This window comes from Salvelinus fontinalis, unplaced genomic scaffold, assembly GCF_029448725.1.
Source record: "Salvelinus fontinalis isolate EN_2023a unplaced genomic scaffold, ASM2944872v1 scaffold_1405, whole genome shotgun sequence".
NCBI lineage: Eukaryota > Metazoa > Chordata > Actinopteri > Salmoniformes > Salmonidae > Salvelinus > Salvelinus fontinalis.
In genome coordinates this window covers 1-22,367 of record NW_026601614.1, presented here as the reverse complement: position 1 = coordinate 22,367, position 22,367 = coordinate 1, and the positions used below count along the sequence as shown (strand labels likewise).

The 22,367-nt window shown below is 43.7% G+C and overlaps 1 long non-coding RNA gene across 1 annotated transcript; it reads right to left on the bottom strand.

The window, feature by feature from the left end:
- Positions 1-3,173: 3,173 nt before the first annotated feature.
- On the bottom strand, positions 3,174-17,358 carry LOC129849239 (uncharacterized). The gene is made up of 2 exons (XR_008758628.1): positions 16,942-17,358; positions 3,174-6,586 (listed from the first exon to the last, which is right to left on the bottom strand). It is a non-coding gene; the product is annotated as an uncharacterized LOC129849239 (long non-coding RNA).
- Positions 17,359-22,367: the final 5,009 nt, after the last annotated feature.

Genomic DNA, 22,367 nt, shown 5'->3' with positions numbered 1-22,367 from the left:
GGAGTGTGCCCCTTACATTTAAACTACAATAAAATCGTGCTGTCTGGTTTGCTTAATATAATGAATTTGAAATGATATGTACTTTTACTTTTGATACTTAAGTATATTTAAGCAATTACATTTACTTTTGATAATTATGTATATGTTTAACTAAATATTTTTTGACTTTTACTCAAGTAGTATTTTACTGGGTGGCTTTTACTTTTACCTTGATAGGAAAGGACTCAAGTACCTTTACTTTTACTCAAATAATACAATTGGGTATTTTTTCCACCACTGCCTGCAATGCTTCCAATGTTAATTCCTGAACTCCCAGAAACCTTTCAGCCGCACGTACAATTCACCTACAATCGGTATCCTTCAACCGGTAAACAACATTATGAATCTCAACAGGTTGCTGGCCATCCACTGCCATAGCTTCCTCAGCACCAATCGCTCTTTCAACTATTTCCCGGGCCTCCAAGTAGGAGAACTACTGTACAGCTTCTTGATGTGGATGTTCCCTGATATAAGAAAAATTGATAAATGCAATTGGTCAGATCCGGTGTTATGAAACTGATGGAGTTTATTTTGTATTGAAGTAGGCACATAGCATACATAACAGGTTAGGATAATTAAAGTGGCAGTTAGGTGAATTAGCTTGGCAGGTTAGGAGTCTGAGGTTAAGCTTAGGAAAAGGTTGAGGGTTAGGGATTTGTTTACCATGCAGGTTTGGATAACTAACATGGCGGTTAGGAGACTGAGATTAAGGTTAGGAAAAGGGTTAGGCTTAGCTACAATGCTACATCTGTCAACAAGTGTTGTTCCAACGCAAACGAAACGGCCACGGACCAATGGGGAGCATCAATTGTTGTAAACTTGATATCATGAAACACCCGATATCAGAGAACGCCCCTAATTGCGGTCTGCAATTACACCCTTCTCGGATCAAGGGGCCAGGCTTCCAGTCTATAAGCATGCTTTCCACTGTGCTCAGAGGGCATTTTCCGTACTGCAGTTCAGCTGAAGCACGGCCCAATTCCCATTGATGGCCCCATAGCGAAGTCAATTTAAAAAAAAAAGACAATTTAGTTATCAAGTTTGCAAATAAAACATCATTTGAATTATTCAAGTAATTGCCTTAGAGTCTGATTTTTTCCCATCACTCACAGCCAAAGTTAACTATTTTAGATTCATGCTGTGAGGTGGGTGAGCTTATGCCACATGCAGATGCTGAAGGGAAAACACACTTCTTGATCTGTGTGTTTATAATGTAGGTCAAGGTGCAGCCTCGTCTCATAGACTAGCTGTAGCATAGTAAATATAAATCTGGGACTCTCAAAATAGTATGATAGGTAAGTTATTCTGGTTACATAAGACAGATGGTTACTTAATAAATGGAACTTGGTGGTGCTGTACTGTAACAGCGAGTGTAACGGATGTGAAATGGCTAGCTAGTTAGCGGTGGTGCGAGCTAGCAGCCTTTCAGTCCGTTACGTCACTTGCTCTGAAACCTAGAAGTAGTGGTTCCCCTTGCTCTGCAAGAGCCGCGGCTTTTGTGGAGTGATGGGTAACGACGCTTCGTGGGTGACTGTTGTTGATGTGTGCAGAAGGTCCCTGGTTCGCGCCCGAGGTTGGGGCGAGGGGACGTACTAAAGTTATACTGTAACAGTGAGCTGAGCCAGTTGAAAGTATTGACGCCAGGGATATATTGTATTCATTTATTTCTGGTACTCTCCTACCTGAGCGGCATGAGGCCTGTGTGGCGTTGCACTGTTAAAATCATCCCAGTATGGAGATGAAACACCTGTGTGTTACAAAGCCACATGCTCTGTCCTCTCTGATCTACCTAGGTATTTTAATGTGGGTAATACAGAGATAATACTAATACCGAGATAATCACTGCTCTACCTAGGTGTTTTAATGTGGATAATACTAATACAGAGAACCATTGAACATGCATTTTCCATTATGTCATTGTGTTAACCATTTCAGAAACGTACATCTGTAGTTTAAAGCATATACAGGGCATTATACAAGACCCCTTGACGACATTTTCCACATTTTGTTACCTTACAGCCTTATACGAAAATTGATTAAATGCATTTTTTCCCCCTCATCAATATACACACTATAACCCATAATGACAAAGTGAAAACAGGTTTTTAGAAAATTTTGCAAATATATAAAAATGAACACCTTATTTATTATTCAGACCATTTTCTCAGACTCGAAATTGAGCTCAAGTGCATCCTGATTCCATTGATCATCCTTGAGATGTTTCTACAACTTGACTGGAATCCACATGTAGTAAATTCAAATGATTGGACATGATTGGAAAAGGATCACACCTGTCTATATAAGGTCCCACAGTTGACAGTGCATGTCAGAGCAAAAACAAAGCAATGAAATCAAATAAATTGTCCGTCGAGCTTCGAGACAGGTTTGTTGCAAGGCACAGATCTGAGGAAGAATACCAAAACATTTCTCAAATCTCTGTTGGCTGGGCTCCCTGCTTGTGCCGTCAAACTCCTGCCCCACGTTGGGCGCAAACCTTTTAAGGGCTCCCGAGTCCCGCAGTGGTCTAAGGCACTGCATCACTACAGTCCCTGGTTCGAATCCAGGCTAAATCACATCCAGCTGTGATTGGGAGTCCCATTGGGAAGCGCACAATTGGCCCAGCATCGTCCGGGTTTGGCCGGGATAGGCCGTCATTTTAAATAACTATTTGTTCTTAACTGACTTGACTAGATAAATAAAGATTAAATAAAACATTTGTGGTTAGGGTTACAACAGTGTGGTACAAATAATAATAATAATGTGACACTGACAAATTGAGGAGAAATGTATTTACTGTGATATGTGGTTGTCTCACCTGGCTATCTTAAGATGAATGTACTTAATGTACTGGTGACATCACAGGGTCAGAGAGAACTCCTGACTGTAGTCATACAAAAACACTCCAGGCACTCAGCCCATAAGAACCATTCATACTGTCAGATCTAATATGAAGAACTGAATACAACCATAAGAACCATTCATACTGTCAGATCTAATATGAAGAACTGAATACAACCATAAGAACCATTCATACTGTCAGATCTAATATGAAGAACTGAATACAACCATAAGAACCATTCATACTGTCAGATCTAATATGAAGAACTGAATACTAAAGAGAAGAGGTTGACCAGTACATATTCATGTAACTTTATTTTTCATTGGCAGATCAATAAAGTTTGCTTCAATGCAGTTATCCAAACACATTCATGATCAGTATCTAAAATAACTAATCTAGTTTTAAAGACAATTAATAAACATGTATTCATTTCATAAACTGTGTCTCATTAAATAAAGTTGTAAAACAATCCCCCCCAAACTAGTGGTGAAAACTGATCATCACACCATCCTCTGAACAAGGCACTGTATCTAGGCCGTCATTGTAAATGAGAATTTGTTCTTAACTGACTTGCCTAGTTAAACAAAGGTTCAATAAAAAAAAAAAGTGTATACTAGCTCCTTCCCACGGAATACTGCAGAGGGACAACCTGGTCTCAGAGCAGAACGTATTATATTATATAAAAAATATCCATGCCACTCCATTTAGTATGTTAGATAACATTACATTGGACTATCACAGTAAATAAACTGCACTAAAAAATAAAATAAACATGTAAAGTGTTGGTTTCATGAGCTGAAATAAAATCCAGCAATGTTCCATATGCAGAAAAAGCTAATGTCTCTCAAATGTTAATTTGTAAGTCGCTCTGGATAAGAGCGTCTGCTAAATGACTTAAATGTAAAATGTAATGTTGTGCACAACTTTGTTTATATCCCTGTTAGTGAGCATTTCAGCCTTTGTCAAGATAATCCATCCACCTGACAGGTGTGGCATATCAAGATGCTGATAAAACAGCATTATCATTACACAGGTGCACCTTGTGCTGGGGGACAATAAAAGGCCACACAACATCACAGATGTCTCAAGTTTAGGGAATGTGTAATTGTCATGATGACTGCAAGAATGTCCACCAGAGCTGTTGCCAGAGAACTCAATATTTATATCTCTACCATAAGTCACCTCTAACGTCCTTTTAGAGAATTTGGCAGTACATCCAACCGGCCTCACAACTGCAGATCACATGTAACCACGGCAGCCCAGGACCTCTTCACCTGCAGGATTGTCTAGGAGGGGTCTGAGTAGTATTCCTGTCTGTAATAAAGACCTTTTCTGGGGAAAAACTCATGCTGAGTGCCTGGGCCTGGCTCCCAAGTGGGCCTATGCCCTCCCAAATCGCACCCATGGCTGAGCCCCTGCCCAGTCGTGTGAAATCCATAGATTAGGGCCTCATTTATTTCAATTGACTGATTTCCTTATACGAACTGTAAATCTTTGAAATTGTTGCGTTTAGATTGTTGTTCAGTATAAGACGACATATCGTATGTTATGAATTACAATTCAAATGTTATTTTATGCATTGATATTCATACAATATGTTACGAACTTGTAATATGTATGATATGTTACGAATTCCAATTTGTTCTTGCTAACTTTAGCTAGGTTAGGGGTGAGGGGTTTAACTTCTTGTGGCTGCAGGGGCAGTATTGAGTAGCTTGGATGAAAGGTGTACAGAGGTGCCCAGAGTAAACGGCCTGCTCCTCAATCATAGTTTCTAATATATGCATATTATTAGTAGTATTGGATAGAAAACACTGAAGTTTCTAAAACTGTTTGAATTATGTCTGTGAGTATAACAGAACTCATATGGCAGACAAAAACCTGAGAAAAAATCTTAACAGGAAGTGGAAATTATTAGGCTGGTCGATTTTCAACCAAGATCCCATTGAAATCACAGCGAGATATGAATGAGTTTTCACTTCCTACGGCTTCCACTAGATGTCAACCGTCTGTAGAACTGAAGGGGGGTCGAATGAGAGAGGAATTAGTCAGGTCTGCTACGACCTGACCATTCTTTGACCATGCGCGTGCGTTCACATAAAAGAGGGAGCTCTGATCCATAGCTCATCTGAAGTCAATGTAATTCTCCGGTTGGAACGTTATTCAAGATTTATGTTAACAACATTCTAAAGATTGATTCAATACATCGTTTGACATGTTTCTACTGACTGTTACGGAACTTTTGGACATTTCGTCAGCTTTTAGGGAACGCGCTTCGTGACTTTGGAATTGTTTACCAAACGCGCTAACAAAAGTAGCTAATTGGACATAAATAACGGACATTATCGAACAAATCAAGCATTTATTGTGGACCTGGGATTCCTTGGAGTGCATTCTGATGAAGATCATCAAAGGTAAGGGAACATTTATCATGTAATTTCCGGTTTCTGTTGACTCCAGCATGGCGGCTAATTTGACAATTGTTCTGAGCGCCGTCTCAGATTACTGCATGGTTTGCTTTTTCCGTAAAGTTTTTATTTTTATTTTTTTTAAATCGTACACAGCAGTTGCATTAAGGAGAGGTATATCTATAATTCCATGTGTATTACTTGTATTATCATCTACATTTATTATGAGTATTTCTGTTGAATCGATGTGGCTATGCAAAATCACTGGATGTTTTTGGAACTAGTGAATGTAACGCGCCAATGTAAACTCAGATTTTTTTATATAAATATGAACTTTATCAAACAAAACATACATGTATTGTGTAACATGAAGTCTTATGAGTGTCATCTGATGAAGATCATCAAAGGTTAGTGATTCATTTTATCTCTATTTGTGCTTTTTGTGACTCCTATCTTTGGCTGGAAAAATGGCTGTGCTTATTGTGGTTTGGTGTGACCTAACATAATCGTTTGTGGTGCTTTCGCTGAAAAGCATATTTTAAAATCTGACAATTTGGTGGGATTAACAACAAGATTACCTTTTAAATGGTATAAGACATGTATGTCTGAGGAATTTGAATTATTAGATTTGTTTTTTTGAATTTGGCGCCCTGCACTTCCACTGGCTGTTGTCATATCGATCCCGTTACCGGGATTGCAGCCCTAAGAAGTTTTAAGGTAGAGTTAAATGGGTTTAGAGAAAAGATTAGCTAACATGCTAACATAGCTAAAAAGTACTAAGTAGTTACAAAGTTGCTATGAGCTATAATGCTAAAGTCCTCCTTGATAAGATTCAAACACGCAGCTTTTGGTTAGACGTTTGACTTACACTCCCACCCCTCCACAGAGCAGGAGTAAGGCTTCTCCCCTGTGTGTATACATTGGTGTGTTAAGTTCCGATGGTGAGAGAAAAACACCCAAAAGTCAGAGCAGACGTAAGCAGGCTTCTCTCATGCGTGTGTTCTCTGATGAACTTTTAGCTCATTTGATGTTTTAAAATGTTTTCCACAGTCAGAGCAGACGTAAGGCTTCTCTCCTGTGTGTATACGTTGGTGTCTTTTTAAGGTGCACAGATGAGAGAAACTCGCCACACAGTCAGAGCAGGAATAAGGTTTCTCTCCTGTGTGTTTTCTTAGGTGTATTTTTAGATTTGATAGAAATGGGAAAATCTTCCCACAATGTGGGCAGTGGTGAGACCTCTTAGCTCTGTGATCTTCCTGCTGTTGCTCTCTGGATGTAGAGAATGTCTCAACATGGTATCCTGTGTGATAATCATAATAATCAGTCAGTTGGTGTGATATACATGTCAATCAAATGTATTTTATGAAGCCCTTTTTACATCAGTAGTTGTCACAAAGTGCTGAACAGAAACCCATCCTAAAATCCACAAAGAGCAAGCAATGCAGATGTAGAAGCAGTGGCTACAAACTCTAGAAAGCAGGAACCTAGGAAGAAACGTAGAGAGGAACCAGGCTCAGAGCAGTGACCATTTCTCTTCTGGTCATATCGGGTGACAGGTAGCCTAGTGGCTAGAGCTTTCGGTTGCAAGATCAAATCCCCGAGCTGACAAGGTAAAAATCTGTCGTTCTGCCCCTGAATAAGGCAGTTAACTTCTTGTCAATATGGGGACGCTGTTTCACCATTGGAAAAAATAGTGCCCAAATTAAACGGCCTCGTACTCAATTCTTGCTCGTACAATATGCATATTATTATTACTATTGGATAGAAAACACTCTCTAGTTTCTAAAACCGTTTGAATTATATCTCTGAGTAAAACAGAACTCATTTTGCAGCAAACGTCCTGTCAGGAAGTGGAAAATCTGAAATCGATGCTCTGTTCTAGGGCCTGCCTATAAATGTCCTTGATATATATCAGTACACATGCACTTCATACGTCTTCCACTAGATGTCGACAGGCAGTGAGAGAAGAAATGGAGTGTATAACTTGATCTGGGGTCGAATAAAAGCTCTTTGTATGACGTGTCACCAGTTTCCTGTTTTCTGGAGAGCGCGTGAAGGGACCTGGTTTTGCCTTCTGATAAGCTGTCGTTATAGACGACTAATATCTCCGGCTTTGATTTTATTTGATACATATGACAATATCATCGTAAAGTATGTTTTTTCAATATAGTTTTATTAGATTATTGAAATTTATTCGGGACGTTAGGCGTGTTGCGTTGTGTGCCTTTGTTCAGGAAGGAGAGCTTCGCGCTACTTTGCTAGCTTTCCGTGCTAATTGACTGGAGAAGAGGACATTCTAAAACCAAACAACGATTGTTCTGGACAAAGAACCCCTTGTACAACATTCTGATGAAAGATCATCAAAAGTAGGACCCATTTTATGATGCTATTTCATATATCTGTCGAACATGTGAAATAGTCGTTTGCGCCCAGATTTCGGGTACTCTCTCGCTATAACTAAGCTGGATGTCGTAATGAAGTTATTTTTTGAATTCTATCACGGCGATTGCATTAAGAACTAGTGTATCTATCATTTCCTATACAACATGTATTTTTTAGTAACGTTTATGTATAGTTATTTGGTCAGAATAGTTGAGTGTCATAAAAATATCCGCACATTCTGGGAAAAAGATGCTACGTTAGCACAATGTATAACCACTGATTTCAGCTCTAAATATGCACATTTTCGAACAAAACATAAGTGTATGTATAACCTGATGTTATAGGACTGTCATCTGATGAAACTTATCAAGGTTAGTCAAAAATTATATATCTTTTGCTGGTTTATTCGCTATCGCTAACGTGCCTATTGCTATCGCTAACGTGCCTTGATGAATGAATGCGGTAGTGTGGTAGGCTATTGTAGTAAGCTAATATAATGCTATATTGTGTTTTCGCTGTAAAACACTTTAAAAAATCGGAAATATTGGCTGGATTCACAAGTTGTTTGTCTTTAATTTGCTGTACACCATCGATTTTAGGTATTTAGGTATTTGACGTTGGTGTCTGTAATTACTCTGGCTGCTTCGGTCCTATTTGTGACGGTAGCTGTGATGGTAGCTGCAATGTAAAACTGATATATACCTCAAATATGCACATTTTTCGAAACAAAACATAGATTTATTGTATAACATGTTATAAGACTGTCATCTGATGAAGTTGTTTCTTGGTTAGTTTGGTTGGTTCTTGGTCAGTTAGGTTGGTTTTGTGCATGCTACCTGTGCTGTGAAAAATGTCTGTCCTTTTTTGTATTTGGTGGTGAGCTAACATAAATATACGTGGTGTTTTCGCTGTAAAACATTTTAAAAGTCTGACATGTTGGCTGGATTCACAAGATGTTTATCTTTCATATGCTGTATTGGACTTGTTAATGTGTGAAAGTTAAATATTTCAAAAAAATATATTTTGAATTTCGCGCCCTGCACTTGAAGTGGCTGTTGTCATATTGTGCCCGGCTTCGAGCTTGCAGCCCAAAGAAGTTACCTGACTTGCCTAGTTAACCTGTTTGGGCGCATGTACAAACGCTAGCGGGACACCTACGACAACATCCGGTGAAATTGCAGAGCGCAAAATTCAAAATACAAAAATCGTAATATTAAACATGCATGACAATACAAGTGTCTTACATCATTTAAAAGCTTCTTGTTAATCCAACTGCGTTGTCAGATTTGAAAAAGGCTTTACGGAGAAAGAATGCCATGGGATTATCTGAGGACAGCGCCCCACGTCAAAATAGTTTTTCAACCAGCACAGGTGTCACAAAATCACAGACAGCAATTAAATAAATCACTTACCTTTGAATATCTTCCTCTGATTGCAATCCCAAGGGTCCCAGCTACACAATGAATGGTCGTTTTGTTCGATAAAGTCCTTCATTATATCCCAAAAATGTCAGTTTAGATGGCGCGTTTGATTCAGTAATTCACTCATTCAACATGCACACAAACACATCCAAAAAGTAAAAGTCAAACGATGTTTCCAATTAATCCTCGGGTATTCTAATATCTAAATAAACAATAATATTTAAACGGAGAATAGTGTGTTTAATAGCGAAGATAAATAACGAAGAGCGCACTGTCGTTGATGCACGCAACATGACTACTTTTCTAATGCAGTCTTGGAAAAACTACAAATACCTGAAACCCATTCTAAAGACTGGTGATATCTAGTGGAAGCCATAGGAACGGCAATCTGGGTCCTATCTATTTGTATATCCCATAGGCAAGCACTGAAAAAACCTGTGACCTCAAAATAAACATTCCGGATGGATTTTCCTCAGGTTTTCACCTGCCATAACAGTTCTGTTATACTCAGACATTATTTTAACAGTTTTAGAAACTTCAGAGTGTTTTCTATCCAATGCTATCAAGTATATGCATATCCTAGCTTCTGGGCAGTTTACAGGCAGTTTACTTTGGGCACGTCAGTCATCTGAAATTCCGGACAATAACCAGTATGCTAAGAAAGTTAAAAAAAGGTTAAAAAAATAAATAAAAATAAACACACTACCACTTGTGGTGAAATAAATGAATAAATTCTAAAGATTGGGGTCACTTACAAATGTCCTTGTTTTTGAAAGAAAATCAAATTTTTTGTCCATTCAAATAATGTCAAATTGATCAGAAATACAGAGTATACATTGTTAATGTTGTAAATGACTATTGTAGCTGGAAATGGCTAAAGATCTCGTACAACGCTGTGTACTACTCTCTTCACAGAACAGCGCAGACTGGCTCTAACCAGAATAGTGTCTAGAAGGCCAGCATCCCGGAGTCACCTCTACACAGTTGACGTTGAGACTGTTGTTTTGCGTGTACTATTTAATTAAGCTGCCAGTTGAGGACTTGTGAGACGTCTGTTTCTCAAACTAGACACTAATGTACTTGTCCTCTTGCCCAGTTGTGCACCGGGGCCTCCCACTCCTCTTACTATTCTGGTTAAAGCCAGTTTGCGCTGATTAAATTAAAGAAAATATATATTCTCATCAATCTACAAACAATACCCCATAATGGCATCACAATACCCCATAATGACTGAAATATGACATTTACGTAAGTATTCAGACCCTTTACACAATAGTTAGTTGAAGCACCTTTGAGTCTTTTTGGGTATGAAGCTACAAGCTTGAAACACTTGTATTAACGTAAGTTTGGAGCGAGCGGTCGCATTCGCACTTCGCTCCGCAGGTAGTATAACTTTTCATTACATTTCATTACATTTCATTATAGTACAACGGTTTGATTTGTCTAATCTTAGCAATTTCTTCTTAGCTAGCTACATAGCCGTCCTTGTATCAAAGATAATTGCGTAATTATCGTATTTCGTCGTCCTAACGTAGTCCACACTGCTATCTGCCCAGCAGCTAGCCAGCTAGCCAGCTAGCAAACGTCCACCGTCTACCGAATAGTAGTATAACTTTTCATTACATTTCATTATAGTACAACGGTTTGATTTGTCTAATCTTAGCAATTTCTTCTTAGCTAGCTACATAGCCGTCTTTGTATCAAAGATAATTGCGTAATTATCGTATTTCGTCGTCCTAACGTAGTCTACACTGCTATCTGCCCAGCAGCTAGCCAGCTAGCCAGCTAGCAAACGTCCACCGTATACCGAATAGCAGCACTGTAGAAACTATTACACTCAACGGAACGACTTGATTAGTGTAGTGTTAGCTAGCTACATAGTTGTCTTTGCTGTCTTCGTATCCAAGATAATTGGGTAGTTCAGAGTGTGTAGTTTTAGAGTGATTATCTTAATTTACCGAGGTTAGCAAGCCAGCTATTTGTCGTCCTTAACGTAGGAAACACTGCTAGCTAGCCAACAGCTAGCCAACGTCTACCGAATAGAACTTCCACATTCAACAACCCGGTCACATTCAACAACATAGCTAGCTACATAGCCGTCTTTGTATCAAAGATAATTGTGTAGTCTAGAGCGATTTTCTAGGTTAGCTAGCCAGCTATTGTCGTTCTTTTAACGCAACGTAACGTAATCAACACTGCTAGCTAGCCAGCTAGCCACCGAATAGCAGCACTGTAGCAGCACTGTAGAAACTATTACACTCAACGGAACGACTTGATTAGTGTAGTGTCAACAACGCAGCCACTGCCAGCTAGCCTACTTCAGCAGTACTGTATCATTTTAATCATTTTAGTCAATAAGATTCTTGCTACGTAAGCTTAACTTTCTGAACATTCGAGACGTGTAGTCCACTTGTCATTCCAATCTCCTTTGCATTAGCGTAGCCTCTTCTGTTGCCTGTCAACTATGTGTCTGTCTATCCCTGTTCTCTCCTCTCTGCACAGACCATTCAAACGCTTCACACCGCGTGGCCGCGGCCACCCTAATCTGGTGGTCCCAGCGCGCACGACCCACGTGGAATTCCAGGTCTCCGGTAGCCTCTGGAACTGCCGATCTGCGGCCAACAAGGCAGAGTTCATCTCAGCCTATGCTTCCCTCCAGTCCCTCAACTTCTTGGCACTGACGGAAACATGGATCACCACAGATAACACTGCTACTCCTACTGCTCTCTCTTCGTCCGCCCACGTGTTCTCGCACACCCCGAGAGCAGCTGGTCAGCGGGGTGGTGGCACCGGGATCCTCATCTCTCCCAAGTGGTCATTCTCTCTTTCTCCCCTGACCCATCTGTCTATCGCCTCCTTTGAATTCCATGCTGTCACAGTTACCAGCCCTTTCCAGCTTAACATCCTTATCATTTATCGCCCTCCAGGTTCCCTCGGAGAGTTCATCAATGAGCTTGATGCCTTGATAAGCTCCTTTCCTGAGGACGGCTCACCTCTCACAGTTCTGGGCGACTTTAACCTCCCCATGTCTACCTTTGACTCATTCCTCTCTGCCTCCTTTCCACTCCTCTCCTCTTTTGACCTCACCCTCTAACCTTCCCCCCCTACTCACAAGGCAGGCAATACGCTTGACCTCATCTTTACTAGATGCTGTTCTTCCACTAACCTCATTGCAACTCCCCTCCAAGTCTCCGACCACTACCTTGTATCCTTTTCCCTCTCGCTCTCATCCAACACTTCCCACACTGCCCCTACTCGGATGGTATCGCGCCGTCCCAACCTTCGCTCTCTCTCCCCCGCTACTCTCTCCTCTTCCATCCTATCATCTCTCCCCTCTGCTCAAACCTTCTCCAACCTATCTCCTGATTCTGCCTCCTCAACCCTCCTCTCCTCCCTTTCTGCATCCTTTGACTCTCTATGTCCCCTATCCTCCAGGCCGGCTCAGTCCTCCCCTCCCGCTCCGTGGCTCGACGACTCATTGCGAGCTCACAGAACAGGGCTCCGGGCAGCCGAGCGGAAATGGAGGAAAACTCGCCTCCCTGCGGACCTGGCATCCTTTCACTCCCTCCTCTCTACATTTTCCTCTTCTGTCTCTGCTGCTAAAGCCACTTTCTACCACTCTAAATTCCAAGCATCTGCCTCTAACCCTAGGAAGCTCTTTGCCACCTTCTCCTCCCTCCTGAATCCTCCTCCCCCTCCCCCTCCCCCCCCCTCTCTGCAGATGACTTCGTCAACCATTTTGAAAAGAAGGTCGACGACATCCGATCCTCGTTTGCTAAGTCAAACGACACCGCTGGTTCTGCTCACACTGCCCTACCCTGTGCTCTGACCTCTTTCTCCCCTCTCTCTCCAGATGAAATCTCGCGTCTTGTGACGGCCGGCCGCCCAACAACCTGCCCGCTTGACCCTATCCCCTCCTCTCTTCTCCAGACCATTTCCGGAGACCTTCTCCCTTACCTCACCTCGCTCATCAACTCATCCCTGACCGCTGGCTACGTCCCTTCCGTCTTCAAGAGAGCGAGAGTTGCACCCCTTCTGAAAAAACCTACACTCGATCCCTCCGATGTCAACAACTACAGACCAGTATCCCTTCTTTCTTTTCTCTCCAAAACTCTTGAACGTGCCGTCCTTGGCCAGCTCTCCTGCTATCTCTCTCAGAATGACCTTCTTGATCCAAATCAGTCAGGTTTCAAGACTAGTAATTCAACTGAGACTGCTCTTCTCTGTATCACGGAGGCGCTCCGCACTGCTAAAGCTAACTCTCTCTCCTCTGCTCTAATCCTTCTAGACCTATCGGCTGCCTTCGACACTGTGAACCATCAGATCCTCCTCTCCACCCTCTCCAGGTGGAGAGGAGGTCGCTCCTACCAGGTGGCGTGGCGAGAATCTGTCTCCTCACCACGTGCTCTCACCACGGGTGTCCCCCAGGGCTCTGTTCTAGGCCCTCTCCTATTCTCGCTATACACCAAGTCACTTGGCTCTGTCATAACCTCACATGGTCTCTCCTATCACTGCTATGCAGACGACACACAATTAATCTTCTCCTTTCCCCCTTCTGATGACCAGGTGGCGAATCGCATCTCTGCATGTCTGGCAGACATATCAGTGTGGATGACGGATCACCACCTCAAGCTGAACCTCGGCAAGACGGAGCTGCTCTTCCTCCCGGGGAAGGACTGCCCGTTCCATGATCTCGCCATCACGGTTGACAACTCCATTGTGACCTCCTCCCAGAGCGCTAAGAACCTTGGCGTGATCCTGGACAACACCCTGTCGTTCTCAACTAACATCAAGGCGGTGGCCCGTTCCTGTAGGTTCATGCTCTACAACATCCGCAGAGTACGACCCTGCCTCACACAGGAAGCGGCGCAGGTCCTAATCCAGGTACTTGTCATCTCCCGTCTGGATTACTGCAACTCGCTGTTGGCTGGGCTCCCTGCCTGTGCCATTAAACCCCTACAACTCATCCAGAACGCCGCAGCCCGTCTGGTGTTCAACCTTCCCAAGTTCTCTCACGTCACCCCGCTCCTCCGCTCTCTCCACTGGCTTCCAGTTGAAGCTCGCATCCGCTACAAGACCATGGTGCTTGCCTACGGAGCTGTGAGGGGAACGGCACCTCAGTACCTCCAGGCTCTGATCAGGCCCTACACCCAAAAAAGGGCACTGCGTTCATCCACCTCTGGCCTGCTCGCCTCCCTACCACTGAGGAAGTACAGTTCCCGCTCAGCCCAGTCAAAACTGTTCGCTGCTCTGGCCCCCCAATGGTGGAACAAACTCCCTCACGACGCCAGGACAGCGGAGTCAATCACCACCTTCCGGAGACACCTGAAACCCCACCTCTAAGGAATACCTAGGATAGGATAAAGTAATCCTTCTGACCCCCCCCCCCTTAAAAGATTTAGATGCACTGTTGTAAAGTGGCTGTTCCACTGGATGTCATAAGGTGAATGCACCAATTTGTAAGTCGCTCTGGATAAGAGCGTCTGCTAAATGACTTAAATGTAATGTAATGATTTGGGGAGTTTCTCCCATTCTTCTCTGCAGATCCTCTCAAACTCTGCCAGATTGGATGGGGAGCGTCTCTGCAAAGCTATTTCCAGGTCTCTCCAGAGATGTTTGATCGGGTTCAAGTCCGGGCTCTGGCTGCGCCACTCAATGACATTCAGAGACTTGTACCGAAGCCACTCCTACGTTGTATTGGCTGTGTGCTTAGGGTCATTGTCCTGTTGGAAGGTGAACCTTAAGTAGGTTTTCATCAAGGATCTCTCTATACTTTGCTACGCTCATCTGTCCCTTGATCCTGACTAGTCACCCAGTCCCTGCCGCTGAAAAACATCCCCACAGCAAGCTGCTGCCACCACCATCCTTCACCGTAGGGATGGTGCCAGGTTTGCTCCAGACATGACGCTTAGCATTCAGGCCAAAGAGTTCAATCTTGGTTTCATCAGACCAGAGAATCTTGTTTCTCATGGTCAGAGTCATTTAGGTGCCTTTTGACGAACTCCAAGTGGACTGTCATGTGCCTTATACTGAGCAGTGGCTTCCGTCTGGGCACTCTACATAGAGGAAGAGTTCCATAGAGGAACTCTGGAGCTCTGTCAGAGTGACCATCGGGTTCTTGGCCACCTCCCTGACCAAGGCCCTTCTCCCCCGATTGCTCAGTTTGGCCGGGTGGCCAGCTCTAGGAAGAGGCTTGGTGGTTCCAAACTTCTTCCATTGAAGGATGATGGAGGCCTCTGTGTTCTTGGGGACCTTTAATGCTGCAGAAATGTTTTGGTACCGGTCCCCAGATCTGTGCCGATACAATCCTGTCACGGAGCTCTACGGACAAATCCTTCGACCTCATGACTTGGTTTTTTACTCTGACATGCACTGTCAACTGTGGGACCTTACATAGACAGGTGTGTGCCTGTCCAAATCATGTCCAATCAATTGAATTTATCACAGGTGGACTCCATGTTGTAGAAACATCTCAAGGATCATCTCATAGCAAAAGGTCTGGGAAAACTTACTTAAATAAGCAATCCTTATCATTATTATTTTTTTTTTACATTTGCAAGAATTTCTAAAAACCTGTTTTGGCTTTGTCATTATGGGGTATTGTGTGTAGATTGACGAGGAAAAACATGTAATCAATTTTAGAATAAGGCTGTAACGTATCAAAACGGGAAAAATGGGAAGGGGTCTGACAGTGCCCTCGGAAAGTATTCAGACCCCTTGACTTTTTCCACATTTTGTTATGTTACAGCCTTATTCTAAAATTAGATACAAAAATATCATCAGCAATCTACAAACAATACCCCATAATGACAAAGCTAAAACAAGTTTAGAAAATTTTGCAAATTAATTATTTTTTTAAAACAAGAGACTCAAAATTGAGTTCAGATGCATCCTGTTTCCATTGATCATCCTTGAGATGTTTCTACAACTTGATATATAAAATATTAAATATCCACTACTGTTCAAATGTTTGGGGTCACTTAGAAATGTCCTTGTTTTGAAAGAAAAGCACATTGTTTGTCCATTAAAATAACATCAAATTGATTAGAAATACAGTCAAGACATTGTTATTGTTGTAAATGACTATTGTAGCTGGAAACGGCAGATATTTTATGGAATATCTACATAGGCGTACAGAGGCCCATTATCAGCAACCATCACTCCTGTGATCCAATGGCATGTTGTGTTAGCTAATCCAAGTTTATAATTTTAAAAGGCTAATTGATCATTAGAAAACCCTTTTGAATTCATGTTAGTACAGCTGAAAACTGTGGTGCTCATTAAAGAAGCAATAAAACTGGCCTTTGCAACTCTGCCAAGAAGGCCAGCATCCCGGAGTCGCCTCTTCACTGTTGACGATGAGACTGGTGTTAAGTGACCCCAAACTTTTGAATTGAGCTCAGGTGCATCCTGTTTCCATTGATCATCCTTGAGATGTTTCTACAACTTGATATAGAAAATATTAAATATATATGTATGAGATATAAATCATCAGGATGTGGTAGTCTACTGGTTATGTTCATCACTTCTCCAATCGTTGTTGAGATCTGATATTCTGTGCAGCAAACAAATTATAATTCAATATTGACAGTAATGATGCCATGGCCTATTTTGAAATGTGATATGCCTAACAAGGTGATTGAGGGCATTAAACATTTTCAACGTTCTTAAAACAATGTGTGGGAAAAGGCAGGCGTTACAAGTTTTAAAATGTTTTGCTTTGCTGTGAAGTCTTGAGGTGTTCAGGGATGTGTAATGTCAGAATTACAGAATTCAACCTAGCAATAGACTGGGTCATAACTTATGGAGGTCTAATATATGAAGATAACTTATGGATAGAACCAGCTTTTACAATGACTAACAGTTGTCCTAATCTTCTCCTCCTCTTCTTCTTCATCTTTAATGTTGACATTCCGCTCCAGTGTTTGACTGCAGTCCTCCAGCTTCACTGATGCCATCTCTGGATCCTGCGGTGCAAACTGGGCTCCACTGTCACAATCAGGACCCAGTGACTGTAGGTTTCTACTCAGTGTGGAAGGAGAGTGGCAGGCTGGGTTTGTCCTCACTGTTGATGTTACCGGCCTCAGACTTAATCTGAGTCGGCCTGTAGTAATAAAGACAAACGGACACAAAAGTTATTTTCTTGACAGTTCTGGCACTTTATTCTGTAAAAATATGTTCTCTTTTTTCTTGTTCAATTATCTCATTTCAGCAGATCAGGTAGCTAATCCTTGACAAAACATTCATTCACATTAGACACAAAGTACACATTTTAACCTCTACAGAGTACCTAACCCGGATCCGGGAGCACCCCCCACACCCCCCACACTGATTAGCATCGCTAGCATAGCGTCACAATTAAATAGTAGCATCTAAATATCATTAAATCACAAGTCCAAGACACCCAATGAAAGACACAGATCTTGTGAATAAAACCACCATTTCAGATTTTTTAAATGTTTTACAGGGAAGACACAATATGTAAATCTATTAGCTAAACACGTTAGCAAAATGACACCATTTTCTTACTCCAACAGTTTCTTACTCCATCAGGTGCTATCACCAATTCGGCTAAACTAAGATATTGATAGCCACTAACCAACAAAAAAATTCTTAAGATGACAGTCTGATAACATATTTATGGTATAGCATAGTTTTTTTTTTTTTAATGTGCATTTTTCAGGTATAAATCACAGTTCTACTGTAATAGCTGTCGCTTTCCTCATCCTCAGATGAGGTGAGGAGAGAAGGATCTTCTGACCAAAATGCGGAGTCAGGGAAATAAGCCATCTTTATTACAAATACGACGTTGACTAAACAAAACAAAACACTTTCAAAACTTACAAAATAACAAAACGTAACGAACGGAACCTGAACATAAACTTACATCGACAAACGTAAACTCACGAACAGGAACGTTACATTGAAACATACGAACAGCCAAACAGCTCCGAAAGTGAATAACATCGACAACACGAAAACATCACAGGAGACAATCACCCACAAACACACAGTGATAATGCCCTACCTAAATATGACTCTTGATTAGAGGAAAATGCAAACCACCTGCCTCTAATCAAGAGCCATACCAGGCAAACCGAAACCAACATAGAAACAGGTAACATAGACTGCCCACCCAAAACACATGCCCTGACCATAAACACATAAAAACTAACATAAATAGGTCAGGACTGTTACAGTACCCCCCCCCCCCAAGGTGCGAACGCCGGGCGCACCAGCACAAAGTCCAGGGGGGGGTCCGGGTGGGCAGTTGACCACGGTGGTGGTTCCGGTTCAGGACGCTGTCCCCGTACCACCATAGTCACTCCCCTCTTCTTTCTACCCCTTCCACTGACCACCCAAACATTACCTTCCCCTAAATAAACAGCTAGCACCGGAACAAGGGGCAGCACCGGGACAAGGGGTAGCACCGGGACAAGGGGCAGCACAACAACAAGGGGCAGCACCAGGATAAGGACCATCACCGGGATAAGGGGCAGCACCGGGACAAGGGGCAGCACCGGGACAAGAGGCAGCACCGGGACAAGGGGCAGCACCGGGACAAGGGGCAGCACCGGGACAAGGGGCAGCACCGGGACAAGGGGCAGCACCGGGACAAGGGGCAGCACCGGGACAAGGGGCAGCACCGGGACAAGGGGCAACACCGGGACAAGGGGCAACACCGGGACAAGGGGCAGATCCCTGCTGAAGGACTCTGGCAGGTCCATGCAGGCTGACGACTCTCGACGCTCATGGCAGACTGACGGCTCTCTACGCTCATGGCAGGCTGACGGCTCTCGACGCTCATGGCAGGCTGACGGCTCTCGACGCTCATGGCAGGCTGACGGCTCTCGACGCTCATGGCGCTCTGACGGCTCTGGCTGCTCATGGCTCTCTGACGGCTCTGGCTGCTCATGGCTCACTGACGGCTCTGGCTGCTCATGGCTCACTGACGGCTCTGGCTGCTCATGGCTCGCTGGCGGCTCTGGCAGATCCTGTCTGATTGGCGGCTCTGGCAGATCCTGTCTGGTTGGCGGCTCTGGCAGATCCTGTCTGGTTAGCGGCTCTGGCAGATCCTGTCTGGTTGGCGGCTCTGGCAGATCCTGTCTGGTTGGCGGCTCTGGCAGATCCTGTCTGGCGGGCGGCTCTAGCGGCTCCTGTCTGGCTGACGGCTCTAGCGGCTCCTGTCTGGCGGATGGCTCTGTAGGCTCATGGCAGACGGGCGGCTTTGCAGGCTCATGGCAGACGGGCGGCTTTGCAGGCTCCTGGCAGACGGATGACTCAGATGGCGCTGGGGAGACGGATGGCTCAGATGGCGCTGGGGAGACGGATGGCTCAGATGGCGCTGGGGAGACGGATGGCTCAGATGGCGCTGGGGAGACGGATGGCTCTGGCCGGATACGGCGCACTGTAGACCTGGTGCGTGGTGCCGGAACTGGAGGCACCGTGCTAATGATAAGCACCTTCCTACTAGTGCGTGGAGCAGAGACAGGGCACACTGAACTCTCAAAGCGTACTCTATACCTGGTGCGTGGTACCGGCACTGGTGGCACCTGGCTGAGGGCACGCACCTCAGGACTAGTACGGGGAGAAGTGACAGTGTGTACAGGACTTGGGAGACGCACAGGTGGCTTAGTGCGTGGGGCCGGAACTGGAGGCACCGAACTGGATACACGCACTATAGGGAGAGTGCGTGGAGGAGGAACAGGGCTCAGGATACGCACTGGTAGCCTAGTGCGTAGTGTAGACACTGTAGGTACTAGGCTGGGGCGGGGAGGTGGTGCCGGAAATACCGGACCGTGGAGGCGTACTGGCTCTCTTGAGCATTGAGCCTGCCCGACCTTACCTGGTTGAATGCTCCCGGTTGCCCGACCAGTGCGGGGAGGTGGAATAACCCGCACCGGGCTATGTAGGCGAACCGGGGAAACCATGCGTAAGGCAGGTGCCATGTATGCCGGCCCGAGGAGACGCACTGGAGACCAGACGCGTTGAGCCGGCCTCATGACACCTGGCTCAATACCCAATCTAGCCCTCCCAGTGCGGGGAGGTGGAATAACCCGCACCGGGCTATGCACTCGTACAGGAGACACCGTGCGCTCTACTGCGTAACACGGCGCCTGCCCGTACTCCCGCTCTCCACGGTAAGCCTGGGAAGTGGGTGCAGGTCTCCTACCTGCCCTTGGCCCACTACCCTTTAGCCCCCCCCCCCAAGAAATTTTTGGGAGTTACTCACGGGCTTTTTCGGCTTCCGTGCCAGACGCGTTCCCTCATAGCTCCGGTTCCTCTCTCCGGTAGCCTCCGCTCTCCTCAGTGCCTCCAGCTGTTCCCATGGGAGGCGATCTCTACCCGCTAGGATCTCCTCCCATGTGTAGACACCCTTTCCATCCAGAACATCGTCCCATGTCCATTGCTCCTTCTTCTGTCCCTTACTCCGTTTATTTTTCCCATACCGCTTGGTCACATTTTGTTGGTGGGTGATTCTGTAATAGCTGTCGCTTTCCTCATCCTCAGATGAGGTGAGGAGAGAAGGATCTTCTGACCAAAATGCGGAGTCAGGGAAATAAGCCATCTTTATTACAAATACGACGTTGACTAAACAAAACAAAACACTTTCAAAACTTACAAAATAACAAAACGTAACGAACGGAACCTGAACATAAACTTACATCGACAAACGTAAACTCACGAACAGGAACGTTACATTGAAACATACGAACAGCCAAACAGCTCCGAAAGTGAATAACATCGACAACACGAAAACATCACAGGAGACAATCACCCACAAACACACAGTGATAATGCCCTACCTAAATATGACTCTTGATTAGAGGAAAATGCAAACCACCTGCCTCTAATCAAGAGCCATACCAGGCAAACCGAAACCAACATAGAAACAGGTAACATAGACTGCCCACCCAAAACACATGCCCTGACCATAAACACATAAAAACTAACATAAATAGGTCAGGACTGTTACATCTACATTGCAGCTGCAATCTGATATAGTGCTGATGCAGCTAGAACAATTACAGAGACCAACGTTATATAACTAATTACTTGTCTTAAAACATTTCAGAAAAAATACACAGCGTACAGACATTGAAAGCCCAACATCTGGTGAATCCAAACAATATTTCAGATTTTTTAAATGTTTTATAGCGAAATTAGCATAACTAGCTAATTAGCATAACCAGGCCAGCCAAAACCAGCTGGACGCGCGCGACCAGTTCACATGCACGACAGATATATGAAATAACATCGTAAATTGGGTCTTACTATTGCTGGTCTTTCATCAGAATGTTGATCAAGGTGTCCTTAGTCCTGATGAGTCGTTCAATCCATTCACAATGGCAACTTCCCCTCTTCATTTAGCCTGGGTACTGGTCGACTGGCACGGTCCATGTCCAAAGTTAAAAAACTCAAAGAACGGAACACGGCAAAACTCCCGAAAAAATTCTAATAATCTGATTAAACTATATTGAAAAAACATACATTACGGTGATATGGTCACATGTATCAAACAAACTTCGACACGGAGATAGTTTTCATCCGTAACGTCAGCATAACAAAAGACAATGCCACCTCTGAAAACGCGCATCTCAGAAACCGGAAGTTGTCGGTCACGCTAAAGAAATAGATCTTATTTCACGTCAGTACAAGATAAACAAAAAATTTCTCCTCTGACGTCTTCCAGACACCCAGAGGAAGAAGAAGGAAGTGTCATTCGGGTCATAGGTCGCGTGACCATATATAGGCAGAGCTTTGAAGCGAGCATACACATCTTGCAATCTTTTTCTGGCTCAGGGAAAGTGCTGTGAAATGACCTGTGTTTGACTCAGAGACTCAATTGGAACGGTTTTAGAAACCATAGCTTGTTTTCTATCCAATGCTATATGGTTATATGCATATAGTAACAGCAATAATTGAATAAGAGGCAGTTTAGTCTGTAGAGGCAATTATGCTAATGCGAAACAGCACCCCCTGTATTCTCAAGAAGTTAAATTGCACAACATAAGAGCACTTAATCTATAGTAGATTTCCTAAATTCACATAAATGCATAAATGACTCAAAAACCATTTAGTACAAGGTTGCAGTATGTTTCAGGCAGCACCATGTACTATTTTCCTGAATAACCTTGTCTCTTACTACGGGACCAGCCATGGAAGCTCCATCAGTCTGACAGTAGGTCCTCTTACTACAGGACCAACAATGGAAGCTCCATCAGTCTGACAGTAGGTCCTCTTACTACAAGACCAACCATGGAAGCTCCATCAGTC